This window comes from Canis aureus, chromosome 20, assembly GCF_053574225.1.
Source record: "Canis aureus isolate CA01 chromosome 20, VMU_Caureus_v.1.0, whole genome shotgun sequence".
Taxonomy (NCBI): Eukaryota; Metazoa; Chordata; class Mammalia; order Carnivora; family Canidae; genus Canis; species Canis aureus.
The window spans coordinates 54,926,136-54,941,585 of NC_135630.1; the positions used below are offsets into that span (position 1 = coordinate 54,926,136).

At 35.5% G+C, this 15,450-nt stretch overlaps 1 long non-coding RNA gene across 1 annotated transcript in view; it reads left to right on the forward strand.

The window, feature by feature from the left end:
- Window positions 1-15,145, forward strand: part of LOC144291823 (uncharacterized) — a 33,701-nt gene extending 18,556 nt beyond the window's left edge. The window contains exon 5 of the long non-coding RNA XR_013359378.1: window positions 14,725-15,145. This is a non-coding gene — a long non-coding RNA (uncharacterized LOC144291823). The remainder of the gene's footprint in view (window positions 1-14,724) is intronic.
- Window positions 15,146-15,450: the final 305 nt, after the last annotated feature.

Consider the following 15,450-nt stretch of genomic DNA (forward strand, 5'->3'; position numbering starts at 1 on the left):
TCTCCTCATCTTTAAAATAGATATATCTGAGGGTGCCTGGTGGCTCAGCAGGGAGTCTGCTTGTCCCTCTCCTTTGACTTCTCCTCTGCTTGCTCTCTCTCTCTCTCTCTCAAATAAATAAATAAATAAATAAATAAATAAATAAATAAATAAATAAATAAAATCTTTAAAAATAAATAAAATAAGATATATCTGTAAAATAACCACTTGAGATTTCCTTAAGGTTAAATAAATTAACATATTCAAAGAACTTAGAATTAGGCCTGGCATACAATAAGAACAATAAAAATATTTGATATTATCATTATTACTATCAAGTAAAATAATAAATTATGTATGAAAATTACTGTAGTACTTCTTTACTCCTTCCTATAAACCCCTCAATTTTGGTATATTTTGAAAATTATTTTCCTCTTAATATTGAAAACTAGTAAGGCTCCTGACTAACATTAATATAGCATTTCTCTAAGCAAATCATATCACTATGACATAGCAATATTTATACTGAAATTAAATTACAATAAAAATTTCATAATTTTACATGCCAGATAGTCAAGCACAGGACTGGTATGATTATGCACAAGTACCTGAGATGGAAACTTGCCTGAATTAAGACATGCTCAGAAATTAAGCATAAGAAATAAAACCAACATAAAGAAAGAAATGCTTTAGAGAGTTTTAGAGTTTCTTATTTCAAAGGCTTGGGCTCAACAATACAGAATGCACACTGGTGGTGGTAGTTTTTGGCATAACAGAAAAAAGACAAAAAATTCTCATAATTTATCCATGCAGATGCTGCCCTTTCTGACACCTTAAAAGCCTCTGACAATTTTTTCTAATGTACATTCTTGAGTAATGTTGCAATAGTACAATTTTAATCTTTAGATTTGAAGACCAATATTTTATTCTAGTTTTCTTTGTGTCAAGTTCAGTATGGTAGATGAGCTAACCTCATTATAAACCACAGTATCAAAAGGTGAAAATTGTAAGAAGGCTGCTTTGCAAAATGCATGAGCTACTAAAATGCCAAAGATGAATCGTATGGACAATTCATAATGCAAGAGAATCTTAACATTAGCTGAAACTGTTTTTAAGAAAACATGAAAAGGGAAGGAACACATCCCCTGGTTGAGAAAGCGGTTACATTTCAATACAGTAATAAGTATGTTTATCAGTGTGGATGAGAGTTGAGTGACACAGTGATTGCATGAAAATTGAAAGGATGAGCCCTCTTCTTTGGGGCTTTACTTAAACATTCTCTCCTGTGTCTTAAACTGTGGAATTAAGAAACCATAGGCCATATCTCTCTTTTCCCTATTACTTGGCTCTGTTACACATCCAAATTAATGTAGGTAATGCCTAGCTGTTTTCCTTAACATCTCACTGAGAAATACCTTTATTATCCTTTTATACCCTTACCAAGAAAAGGGGGAAATGAAAAAAAAAAAGTTTAAAATATTCATGCAGCCCACAGCCTTTCCTAAGTGATCCCTTCAAAATTCAGCATCTTGTAATTAATCAATCTATTTCTCATTGCTGTTACATCTTTGCTGGGTGTGTCAGATATGGCTCTTCTGTGCTTCTCTTGTCTTCACCACAGAATCTGGGCTGAAGTGGGGCAGTTGGATTCTGGGTCATACTACTCTGACAACAAAGGTAAAAGAGAATGGCTGACCTACTTCATGGCTCATAAATGTCTGCTCAGATCTGGTATGGATATTTTAGCCCTTATCCCACTGGCAAAATTAAATCACATGGCTATGCCTCACCTCAGTGGGTTATAGAAGTAAATGCCTCTCAGAAAGATTCACCTTCATTCACTTGGCAATAGGAAGGTATGCAGAATCCTCTTACTGAAGGAACATGAATAAATGGTAACAATAAATGCAGCCTGTTATATCTCATCCTTATAGTCACATATTCTCTTGCTTTCCATCTGCACACAAAATAAACACATTCTTTCCCAAAGAAGGCATCTCAAAAAGTCTCAACCAATCATAACATTAGACTCAAGTCTAGGGCCTTTTGCTTGTCTCTACATCATGATGAGTGTGGCTACTGTTGATCCAAAGATTGGTGGACTGCAAAAACAAGTTATCTGCACCCTACAACACCAAGCATTCAGTAGTGGAACAGGGACGTGTTAATCTCAATAAAGCCTGCATCAGAAAAGAAGAATGGAAGGCACAAAATAATTGGTCCACAGTAAACTTGAAATTATTTCTGGAAGATACCTGGAGTGCTCATTGACTTTGGAGATAAAGAATCTTCCAGAATTAGTCTTCATCCTACTTTATGTTTGTATCACCAGGTTCTCTTGGTTATGGCTCTTTCCCAAATGGATCTTTCATTTTCCTTGGACACATCTAAAGAAAGTGTTAAACTGCACACCCTCTTTGGGGAACTAATTAGTGTTAGCAGATGCATCTTGTCCATAAATGGGAGCTCAATGTCATTTTAACTGTCACATTTCATTTTGTTTTATTTTGTTTGTTTTGCTATTCTTTGTTTTTGTTTTTGTTTTTTTGGTCTTTGTTTTTATTTTATTTTATTTTATTTTTGGTCTAGTCTAGGAGTTATTTGGCAGTCTAGACCTCTCAAATATTCATCTGTATGATTTTAACAAGCTCCATGTTCCAATACACACGTCTTTACTTCTTTTTTTTTTTCTTGAAATGCATCTTCCTCTCCCTAGACTTAATTGTCAATATTTTAAGACTATCGGGTTTCAGCAGAAAAACAATACTGCTTGTTTTGTTAGTTTTTCCTGTAAGCCATTTTGTCCAAATACAAAAAACAAAAACAAACAAACAAAAAAAAATTTTGAGAGCAAATTTAATCTTGTCATGGAGTTTATCTAAGGCAAGTCAGTAGTCTCCATGATTCCTTCTTTGCCCTAGGCCAAGCTTCAGTAAGTCCTTGTTATTCAAAGCATTTGTCAATTTTATTTTTAGTGGTTGAAGAAAACAAACAGTTGTATCTTTCAATCCCGCAATTTCAGAAATTTCTAGATCCACATGTTTCTTCCATTATTTTTAAACTTTTATTTTCTAAGTTCATGTCTTTTCTTTTTCATATTTCTTTAATGTCGCCAAAAGCAAGGAAGTCCCAACAGTCACATTTTGCTTCCCAACTTCATCTAAAACTACTGGCTTGTTAAGTACATTATCATCTTTTAAAGTTATTGCAAGAGGCATATTTTTCAAATATATCACCATTAGATAAAGTTTCTTCATTTTTTTTCCTGTCTTTCCTGAGGGTTCCCACACCTACTCTATAGCCCTGAAGTCAATGCCATACATTTTGGGATTTTTGCTATGACTGCATCCTATTTATGGGTATCAATGTTTTATCAGTTATCTTTTCCCATGAAAAGACATGTTGTGATAACGATTACAACATGTATGTTGTGATAACAATTAAACAAACCGTATATGGTTCACAATGTAAAGATTTATTTCTTGCCACCATTGCATTGAAGTTGGAAATAATCTCTAATTGACTTCCTTTTTTCACCTAGGATAAAAGGAGCAATGTGAAGGAACAGTCACCATCTAGGATATGTCATCCTAATGGCAGAAAGAAAATGAAATGACCCATCTAATAGTTCTTAGACCTTCTTCTCAGGCATGATGGCTGTCAGTTCTGATCGCATTGACTGGCTCAAGAGCCACATGACCAAGGTCCCAAAATGGGCTGAAGTCCTATGTGCCTGTTTGCCCACAGATAAGCAAATATTTTCAAATAACAATATAATCTACCATAATGCATGGTTTCAAAAATAGTATTAATACTAAATTCAAAGATTCTAGGCAAGGCGTGTGTCTGTGTGTACGTGGGTGTGTGGGCGTGTAAGTGGGTATGCATTCACCTATTAATGTAATAAATAGGTATTTGCCCTTTTAAGAATATAACAATCAGGGGATCCCTGGGTGGCTCAGCAGTTTAGCGCCACCTTCGGCCCAGGCATGATCCTGGAGTCCCGGGATCAAGTCCCACATTAGGCTCCCTGCATGTAGCCTGCTTCTCCCTCTGCCTGTGTCTCTGCCTCTGTGTGTGTGTGTGTGTCTCTCATGAATAAATAAATAAAATCTTAAAAAAAAAAGAATATAACAAGTTGAAATCTTAATATGTCCTTATATTTATGATGAAAGATGAATAAATAATGAGAAATCAAGCAAAAAACTAGTGCTAGCTGATACTCTTGAAAGAAGGTTTTCAAACAATGATTGTATTACTTGTAATAGATTACGTTTTACTGTTACCTCCCACTATGATAGTGAAATTGCAGACAAACTGTGACTCTCAAAACAAATAAAAATAGAAGCATCCAGAATTAATACAAACACCCACCTTTGGTGACAGTGTGTCTGAATCTATTTGTGGGATTTATGAATTAAATGGTTCATAGGAGAAGATCAAGAAATTATCAGGCACCTTTTTATAGATAATCTTATAAAATTGAAAATGGTTAAGAGGTAAAAAAAAATAAAAAAAAAAAAAAAGCATACATTGTGTCCCTCAAACAGATGTGCCATAGAAATAGAGCATTCAGATCTGGATTAAATGAATCTTGTCCCAAGTAAAGGAACTACAGATTTCTCTCCTCCCCACACCAGCTGACTCAGACACTAACAATGTTAGCAGCTAATGGAAAAGGTGACTTAGAAGCTTGATTCTGGGGGAACACCTGTGGGGCTTATTCTACCCTTGATAACCACTACTAAATACAGTCTTCCCGTATTAAACACAAACTGAATGTAGAACCCAACAAAAGAGCACACTCAATTATATCAAATTAGCATCTGAGTGTATGTAATCACAGAGTTTAGACCAGAGTTATTAAGCTGTCCTTTGTAGCACAGCGACAACGGTTGAAAATGATCCCATAGTATAATATAAGGGATTTTGTGAATGCACAGTGGCATCCTTTATGTTTGGATGCTGACACTGGAGTTTTACAGAATATTTCCACACATGCAGGACTAAGAAAAAGAGCAGGCTTCGTCTTTGCCAAAGTACTTTCTAATCATTTTAAATTTTGCCATCTGACAAGATTTGTATTTTTATGGCAATCCTAGATTTAGCATAAGAGCAGGGGTATGATCAACAGAGATAAAGTTCACACTATCTGGATCTTCCAAGACAATAACAACAACCACAACAACTCTAAAGATCCTGATATTAAAATATTCACAGCCTCCAGCAATTCCCCCCAAATGCCTATACATATATATATATATATGTATAGGCATTTGGGGAGGCCAAGGCTGTAGATAGAGAAAGCATGGGACCCAAAAGCTTGACTTGCTGCTGCAACCAACATCTTCAAATGAACATTGCGACATTTATTACGTGATGGGATGCACTCTTCTGATGTCTCTCATCATTTTCAACTGCGCAAGGGCCAATTCTAAACCCATTCCTAGATAAAAGTACATGGTGGTTTCTCTTTCTGCACCTTTGAGGGGACAAAGGACAGTCATGGCCGCAGACTGGGAAACCTAACTGACGTCTTGATACTGATCACACTACGTTGCTCTCTCCTTTGTAGGTTAGCCTTTACAATACTACAAGTCCTTTGAGAGCAGAAGCCATTCACCAGACACTGCTGCGAAGTCGGCAAGGCTCTGAACCAGACACCCTCGCTTTGAATCCTAGCTCTGCCATTTACTAGCTATGACTTTTCCAGTTTCCTCATCCATAGAATAGATACCATCATTGGGCTAGATGGCTTTTTTCTACCATCCTCCCTCTGCCTTTCTTCATTCTGTCCTCTGAGGTTGGCCTTACAGACAGACTTTCATGAGCTCGTTTCCCGCTCAGGCTTCTGGTGGTTTCCTCTGTTGGGCTTTGGAGATTGGGTGGCAGAAGGAAATGCTTTGCAGGGTCACAAGGGCTGTTGCATTTTAGCCTCTGTGAGGTGTTAACCGCCAGGATAGCCCTTTCTCTGTCTTCAAGGGACAAACAAACTTGCCTCTTGCTGTTTAAAGTCTAGGTGGAGCAGAGCCACCCATACCCCTTACTAAATTCATGTTACCCACTATCCTAAGTGGATTACCTAAACTCTGCCTTAATCTCTTTATTAGTTAATTAAATAATCTTAATTCACATGTACCATTTGTTTCCTGTGAAGATGCTAACTTAGAGTGCAGTACATTCCTCCTTAGAATTTTTTTAGATGCTAAGTATTTATGGATATGTTTTCATCCTTAAAACCTGAGACAGCTGTTATCACAAGTAGCCCAAAGCTTTTTACTAATCCAGGAGTTGAGACTGTGGCCAATAAATATAAGGTCATCTTTCTGACTAATGATTTGGTGATTCTTACCATAAAAAGTTCATGTTATTTATAAGACAAAAACAAAACAAAACAAAAAAACCTAAGACAGTTGTTGATACATAGTTTACATTTAATACATTTTAATGAATTGATTAATTCTTCAATAGAACCAAAGTTGGCCTTCCACCCAGGGTGGATCCTAGAGACCCAGGATCGAGTCCCACGTCGGGCTCCCTGCATGGACCCTGCTTCTCCCTCTGCCTGTGTCTCTGCGCCTCTCTTTCTCTCTCTCTAGGTCTCTCATGCATAGATAAATAAAATATTTTAAAAAATAGAACCAAAGTTAGAAAAAAAGTTTGTTTCCAGAAATACTAGTATGGGATACATGCCACATATATTCTTAAAAGTATACTTTTCTTATTAAATAATCATCTGCAGGTAGTCAATGTATGTGCTCCACATCAAGAAAATCAATTATGGATTCTTGGATAGATGATCCATAAAATTTGGGGCATTCTGTCCATTGTATTTAATAAATTAGTCCAGAATTACTTGTGGAAATTTTATTATAGAGAGTTCTGCCTTTATTCACATATCTTAACAAAATTAATTGAAAAGTGCCTATATCAGGATTGACAATTCAAATCCATATTGACAACTTGCGACTGAGTCCCATAAATGTTAAGATCTATGATATTTTGGACTACTTTTAACTCAAGAGTCAGAGAACTCTGTTATTTCCATATGTAATCTCAGTTTGGAAATCTCAATTTTGAAAAACCCACTACCTTTAGCTAATTATGTATTTGTTGCTATTCCATTATTTTCCTAAAAAGCCAGAGGCATTACATGATTTCTTGCTTATCTCATGTAAAACCTAGTCTTTCAAAATTGAAGATAATATTCTAATTCATACTACATCTTATGCTCCTTTACCCATCAATGCAGTATTGATGTAGGATGGGCCAAGGTCTTGAGAGGGAGGGCTTCAGACCCCTTGAATAGAATTCAAGAACAAGTCATTTAGTGAAAGGGACAAATATTTATTAAGAATAGAACTAAAAAAGAGTTATTTCATAGGCAAAGTAGCAATCTTTCCTCCTAGATGGGAAAGAGGACCCCTCTTTGCCTCTAACAAGGTGTTTTATAAGTTTATTGTTGTTGTTGTTAATTAGCTAACTGTATAGGGAAGGTTTACTCTTTACCTTTGGGTTTATCATTCACACGCTAGGTAGTTTTTTCATTATCATAGGGTTGTGGGATTATCCAGAGGGAGAAATTTTAAGAATGTCCAGCCTTTGTGGCTTTTACTGTCACAGGGAGTGGGTTCCTGTGGTTTTCCATGAGTCTGATCTTGTGATTCTTTTTATGATCTGCTGACTTTTAGGTTAAGGGTCAGTCTAAACCTAAAATGGCTTTGCTGTGGTCAAACTGCCTCCTGGGTCTACCTTCCCTCCCACCTCAATATGAGTCAATTCTGTATAATTAAATCTCTTGTAGCTTTAATTGAATCTCTGAGACAAAATATCAACCATGGACAGTATAGGATTCACCATTTAATTTTACTCAATTTCCTTTCAATAAAGTCCTTACAATTAAAAGGCACAAGTACTGGGGCACCTGCGTGGCAACCAACACTTGATTTTGACTCAGATCATGATCTCAGGGTCAGGAGGTCAAGATTCTCTCTCTCTCTCTCTCTCTCTTTCTCTCTTCCTTTGGTTCCTCCCTACCACTGCATGCATACCTGCACACTTTCTCTTTCTTTAAAAAAAAAAAAAGACACAAATACTTGTTGAAAGCTGGATACTATGGTGAGAATACCCAGCTGAAGAGGAAACTATCTATCTATCTCTCTTTTTAAATATTTTATTTATTTTATTTAGAGAGAAAAAGAGAGCACATGAGTCGGGGGAGAGACAGAGGGAGAGGGAGAGAAGCAGACTTCCCACTGAGCCCAGAGCCCAATGACTATGATGACTGTGAGGCTCATTCTCAGGACCCTGAGACCATGACCTGAGCTGAAATCAGAAGTCCAATGCTTAACTGACTGAGCCACCCAAGTGCACCAACAATCTCTCTTTTATAGGATTAAATGATATAATATAGAAGAATTGTATTTACACTAATGTCTGTGATATGGCATATAGGCTAATAAAAATTAATTATCACAGCAAGTAATTTGTTTAGATTGAGAGAACAGTATGTGCGGGATATGGTAAAATTAAAGAGTCAATAGTTTTTTCAGAAAACATGAGGTGCTTTACTGGAAAGAAGAACAGCATAAGTAAAGGCACAGAATCTGAAAATGTGTAGTATTAGAGAAATGAAGCAAGATCCTGTTATCTATAAATATGTATAATGGGGAAGTGGCAAGAAGGTAGCACATTTGATAAGAGCTTTGAAAGGCGAGCCAAAGAATTCTTAATTTACTCTGTGGACCACAGGAAGTCGTTGAAGGTTTCTTGAGCAGGGAAGAAACAGAGAATGCATGGTTCTAGAAGATATCTGTAATGACTAAGAAGAAAATTTATTAGAAGCAGGAGAATGTATTACGAAAAGTAAACTCCTATAATAAATAGATAGCATAAGTAGCTCAAACATGATAGAATTTTCTCTCTCTTTCAGATAACAGTGCAGGCAGGTATTCCTGGCAGGGCTTAGGAACCTGAAAGGCTCTGCCCCATTCATAGACACAAGCTACGGAAGCTCTCCCAGCTTCAACACATGATTTGCAATAACAGAATAATCATCACTTTCCATCTCCAGGGAAGGTAGTGGGAGCAAGAAAGAGTACACATAGAATTTTTTTTTTTTTTTTATGAGAAGACATGGAAATGGCAGACGTCACATCCACGAATATCCCTTAGTCACATGACCAGATTTAACTGAACAGAAACTGGACATTGAGTTATCTGACTGAGTAGTTACACCTCAGGTACCACTCAATTACCATGAAAGAAACAGCGCAGCTCATCTTGGACAACTATCAGCCTGCACCACATACCAACAGCTCCACTCTTTAAGTCAAAGATTCCCATTAGAGAACAAAGTGAGCTCCCCTCCCTCCCCCACCCGGTCCTTGGGCATGTCTTTTGATTTTGCCTTTCCAATTTTTTTTTTCAATTGTTTTGTTAATGAAACTATCAGCACTGTTTTCTGATCTCCCCAAACCTACTTTATCTTCCACCTTCCAACAAATCTCATGGTTAGAATAAAACTGTATTCCAAAAATCTAATTAAAGGTGGCAGGGAATTTTTGCAGTTAGATGCTCTGATTTCAATACTTACCAATATGGCAAATTTTTATCATTGCACAAATATAATAAATTTCTTTTTTTTTAAAGGTCCTGAGAAAGGAGCTTGCCTTTCTTTTTTTTTTTAATTTTTTATTTATTTATGATAGTCACAGAGAGAGAGAGAGGGGCAGAGACACAGGCAGAGGGAGAAGCAGGCTCCATGCACCGGGAGCCCGACGTGGGATTCGATCCTGGGTCTCCAGGATCGCGCCCTGGGCCAAAGGCAGGCACTAAACCACTGCGCCACCCAGGGATCCCTAATAAATTTCTTTATTGTCCCCAAATTATCCTCTATCCCCCATTAAAGGGTTATACATTGCATCCCCTTTTCCAGCCATCTATAGAAACTTCTCATGGGATGCTGCATGGATATGGCATAGACACCAGGTTTGCCATGTGATCTTCTCTGGCTAATGAAATGTGAGGAGATTTGACAGAATGATTTAAGAACCATATTGTTTCACAGCGATCTTTCAATCTGGAATCCAGAATGAATATAAGCCATTAGCCACATAAAATACATAACTGAAGACACGCAATATGGAAAAAAAATACATGTGTAAATCTGATGGTGATTTGTTACTTCCATGTAACCTAGCAAGAGCTGACCAACACATTCAGAACAGCTTTCACTCTATAGGGTGGTATCTGGATATTTATTTTCTCCTACATGAGTTTCTCCAAACTTAAGATCTCACTCTTTGCTGAATAGAATGAACATTTCATTGAAATAGTATAATATGATATGCGCTAAAGAGAAAGAATATAGCCAATTACAGGACAACATGAAAGATTTCTCAAAAGAAAAAAAAAATTCCAACTACTCATTTTTAAAGCATAGAACTCATTCTTCATTATTCCTGTTTATTTTCTAATTCTACTTGCCTTAAACATTGGCAAAAATCTGAACTTACTCTACGCTTGCCATTTACAGCTCCTCGTGCGCTGGTTTAATTGTTTTATTTTTCTAATGACTTAGCATTGAAGCATCATGGTTATCTCGATTCACCGACTTTCTTCAGCTTTCATTATTTCTATCTCACTCTGTGTAATACAGATTTTACCATGTCCTTTTCCTTTGACACATTGAACAACTTAGTTTCACTGTTTCTTTTTATTTTTTATGATTTTACTTATTTATTTATGAGAGAGAGAGAGAGACAGAGAGAGAGAAAGAGAGAGAGAGAGGCAGAGACACAGATAGAGGAGAAGCAGGCTCCATGCAGGGAGCCAGATCCCGGGACTCCAGGATCACACCCTGGGCCGAAGGCAGGTGCCAAACCACTGAGCCACCCAGGAATCCATCCCCAGTTTCCCTGTTTCTTTCTGCCATAATCCAGTTCCTACATCTATAGTCCATCTAGTTAAAAAGAATTTGAGCTCAATGAAAATGGTTATTATCTCAATCCTTGTAGTTTCTTCATCTTGTCTCTCATGAATATCCTAGCACTGGGTCTCCTTCCATTTTCCTTGCAGCAAATTAACAGACACAATAAAAATATTTATATAATGATTCTGCAATGGAAGATGGAGTCTCAGTCAACTTACTGCTATGAGGGGCTACTGCTTTTGAAAGAGGATAGGTATCACCTTCATCTATCTGAAAGCATTTTGAACATACCACAAAACACGTAAAATAATTAGTCACAACAGAATAATATAAGTAATATCTATGAATGAGAAGGCATTATTAAATAAATCAGTAGCAGACTTATTATTAAGATGGGGTATATCACACAAGCTTAGTATCTTATTGGAAGTCTTCTGCATTCAATTAATATAATTTTAAATGATCTTAAATTTTCATTTTACCAAATTCTGAGTGCTTTCTACTTGGCCATACTTTGCTGATATATAGCTCATTTCTTGTATGTACCAAAAAATAATAATACTCATACATTTTAAAAGCTGTATTTCTATAATAGTTTGTATAAAACAAAAATCATAAGATTATACATACATATATAATTAGAATTCTGGAATAGTGCAGATGAGAATGTTAAAAGTGGCTATATTTGTGTTGTATAAAGTAGTTACTTTTTATTCTTATTTATATTTTTGTAAACTATTTTTACTAGTATACAAAATGTCTATTTCTGATTTTGTATTAATACAAATTTGGCTTGTCTAAGTTTATTTTTTTATTTATTTATTTTTTGGTTTGTCTAAGTTTATAATGTACTTGAGGAATATTCGCTCACTAATTATTTTATATAAATTTTTTTTTTTTTTAAATTTTGTGTTTTAAAACTATCACCCTACTCCATAAATGTTAAAACAGAGTATGGGAAGAAAATTGAACAATTAATCCAGAAATAAGCTTTCTTCCCCCTTAACGTGGCAAAATTGAGTTTTACCGAAATGATTATGCAAAGATAAAGGTTTAGTTCACAACTTCTAAAGCCGGACTTTAGAAAGAAGTCTTAATTGATAAAACTATTTTGCCCAAAATCTCTATGTTCAGTTCCAAACCAACATATTCATCACCAAATAAATTATCTTCTTTACAGAAACATTTTTTTTCTCATTAATGTCCACTGATAATTGTAGGCCTTTGTCCCTCTCTTAGCTGAAACTTTTCATTGATTTTGTCACAGAACTACTCATAAAACTTCATCTTTTAGTTATATACATTTTTCCAACATTCAAGAAACCTAAAATTTTTTACTAATTATAATAATTATGTTAACAACATTGTTTTACCATGGTCTCATCTAAGAAACATCCTGTATTCAAATAAGCTTTAGTTTCCATCTGTTCTTCTATTCTGGACAAGCAAAATATTCCGGAAGGGTCAGTCTCCCTTCTTTGTGTATCATGTTATCTCCTCAAATTGCTAATTTAAAAGAATAAGAACAGTCCATCTGTAGGCATTATTGATACTCATTGGATAATAGTGAGCAAAGTTTTATTTACTCTTTGAAATGATACATACTTCCTTGAGAAACACACGCGCACGCACACACACACACACACACACACAAAATCAAAAGAACATGTCTTCCCCAGAAAATCTTATCTGATAATAAACTTTCCTAATATTTTCCTGCTAAAGATTAATAAACTTCTCTTGAAACTTATATCTAATTTATGTGACTTTAAGGGTCATGCTTTAATAACAATGATGAAACACGATTATTACTTCCTAATGCTGAAATTACAGTTTTTACATTGTAAATTTTTCCTGCTATGCGCCCTGTGGCACTAACATCTTTATCACTCCATGTGTTTCTAGTTTTAAAACCTTTACCCCTGCTGTTTGAAAAATATTTCTCATTTTCGTCCCCTATGGAGTACAGAAATCCCTAAAGGCAAAGCCATTAGTGATTTCTCTGCCTTTCCCCAAACACGTATTATGATCACCAGTGCTGCTCCCACTGCCTCATTGGCTTTTGGTAAAGTATGCAAATGAGATGTTCAAAATACACACTTTTTGCAACTGTGCAAGTTCATACTGATTTATAAAATGGGCAGGCTATTAAAGTGACTGAAAATGTCAGCAAGATTTATGCATGGGTGACAAATTGTATTGGAAATGTTCATTTTTAACATGCTGCCCTAGGTTTTTTTTTTTTCTTTTTCTTTTTTTTTTTTTAACAACCTAGATATTCCCTGTGATACATTTGTTTTAAGGCCATTTTTTCCTCCCCAAACATACTTTTGACAGTGACTTTTTGACTGGAAAAATAAACAATGCTACTTGACAATCATACAAATTGTATTTTATCACAGAAAGCAGTACTTGGAAGATATAATAAATTTCCTTTTGACACCCATTTTCCCCATGTACCATTAGTCCACTATGGTTAAATAGTTTCCTTTTTTAACAGATAACTTGAGTTGCACGCATAAATATTTCATCACTAAGATATAAAATTATGTAACTATCAAAACAATTACCCAGTCACCTCTGAGGAAAATACCTCATTTACATTAAAAATGCACAACGTAGGAAACAAAAGATAGGAGTGACAACTGACATCTATCTTCTGGAGTTTATGATTCCATCTTTGGAAAATTCCATGTTAAAAATGGTCTAAGCCATATTCATATGACTTTCCTCTGTTATTTGTGAATCTGCTCCAGAATGCTCCAGCTCTGTGATTCAAACAGGCAGCTGCAGCACTCTTACTAGTCCGACCAAGTGTGGTCTTTGAGCAGAGGTCTTGATATTTTATATCTCTGCATGGCAGCCATTCATTCACTAAAGGAAGCAAAAGAATAGGAAAAATCATACTGGAGCCAATGTACACAATATCATTTAAGAAATTAACTAGACCGTCCTGGCAGACCACAAGATGTATACACACAGCAGAAATGACACAAGTCTAAAATGCAGTGTATCACAATTAGAGAAGAAGGGATTATAGGAATCAAATGCAGTAAATGAAGACCCGCCTATGATTAATTTTACAAAGAACAGATCTTATCAGCAGTATTATGAAGTCTCTCTAGTTGGAAAAGTTTTGTGTTAGAATTCTAATTCTACTTTTTATATTCAGATCAGTTTGCACCAATACTATTATTGCAACTGATTTTCCTAATTAGTTCATTAAGTTGCATAACAATTGGCTTACAACTAACAACTCTTCTTGATGTTAAAATGGTGAAGATAAAATTGATTTAAAGCCCACTTCTGATCATTCATTCTTACACATTCGTATGTCCTGGTGTTTGATGAAGCTCTCCTTATATGACTGCCAGCCTCTCTGCCCTGTTTTCACTTAAGTGCCATGGATATGTTCTTGCTTATTAAAAAGAGTTAGCGTTATGCGTTGTACTGAAAAAATCTAAACACTCTTAAAAGGCAAAAGAAGCAACAAAAACACATCTGCTTTTCATCAAGGGGTGCCATCTTATAGCTTATATGAAAATGAAAGTTTGAAGAGAAAGCAATAGGAGTTATGAATAAGCAAAGATTTGTATAGGTGAAAATGCAGCTAGAAAAGACTGGGAGAAATAGTTTTATTTGTTTTCGTTTGTTTGTTTTTTGCTGTTGTTTCTACCTAAAAACTTTAATCAATCACTTTAGTAAAATAAATGCCATGTGTAAGATATTTTTTGTTCACATACTTTCTGTTTAAAAGAAATAAATATTTTCTATTGACGTTGAAATAACCTCATAACAATGTTTTCCTCTAGATTTTTAGCTCTGCTTCCATAACTGGTGGGCTCATCAGTCTCCTCACAACAGTAAGAATTTGCCTTCAAGTTATCATCAAGAAGCAGGCTTTCCTGACTGACAGTCATTCCCGTAGAAACATCTTTACCCCAGAGGATACAAGTGGAAACATCAAAGAAGAAGAACAGAGAGTACATTTAAGAACATCTGGTATAACATCAAGGAAATCTGTCTACAAGACAAGCAAAGTCCATCTCCTTTCCTGGCCTCTGCATTGAGATGCATCAGAGAAGTCATTTACTACAAGTGGTTGAATCAGGAATTTAACTCATAAAGCCTAGGGTTAAGAGTTTAAAAAAAAAACATACTTGCATATATAGGTAATATACACATGTATGTAAGTAGAATGACATAGATATAATGTTTAATAAAATACTGCTTTGAAATCTCATTTGATTTTGTCATCATCCTTAAAGATTAAATAAAATTAAATTAAAACACCATAATACAAGTTGAGTATCAGTGGGGCCTTTTTTTGCATTCAGCGTCCAGTGCCTACCATTACATGATGGAACTTTATTTTGCATGCAGATGGCTAAATACATCATCTATATAGTTGGAAATTGTTACTATTTTCTTCACCATGTTGACTTTACCCACCAGACGGCCCCTGTTGATTTATTTCCCTAGTAATAACTCCTTAGTAGCAGATACAGCTTTATCAGATCAAAACAGACTGGGTTCGT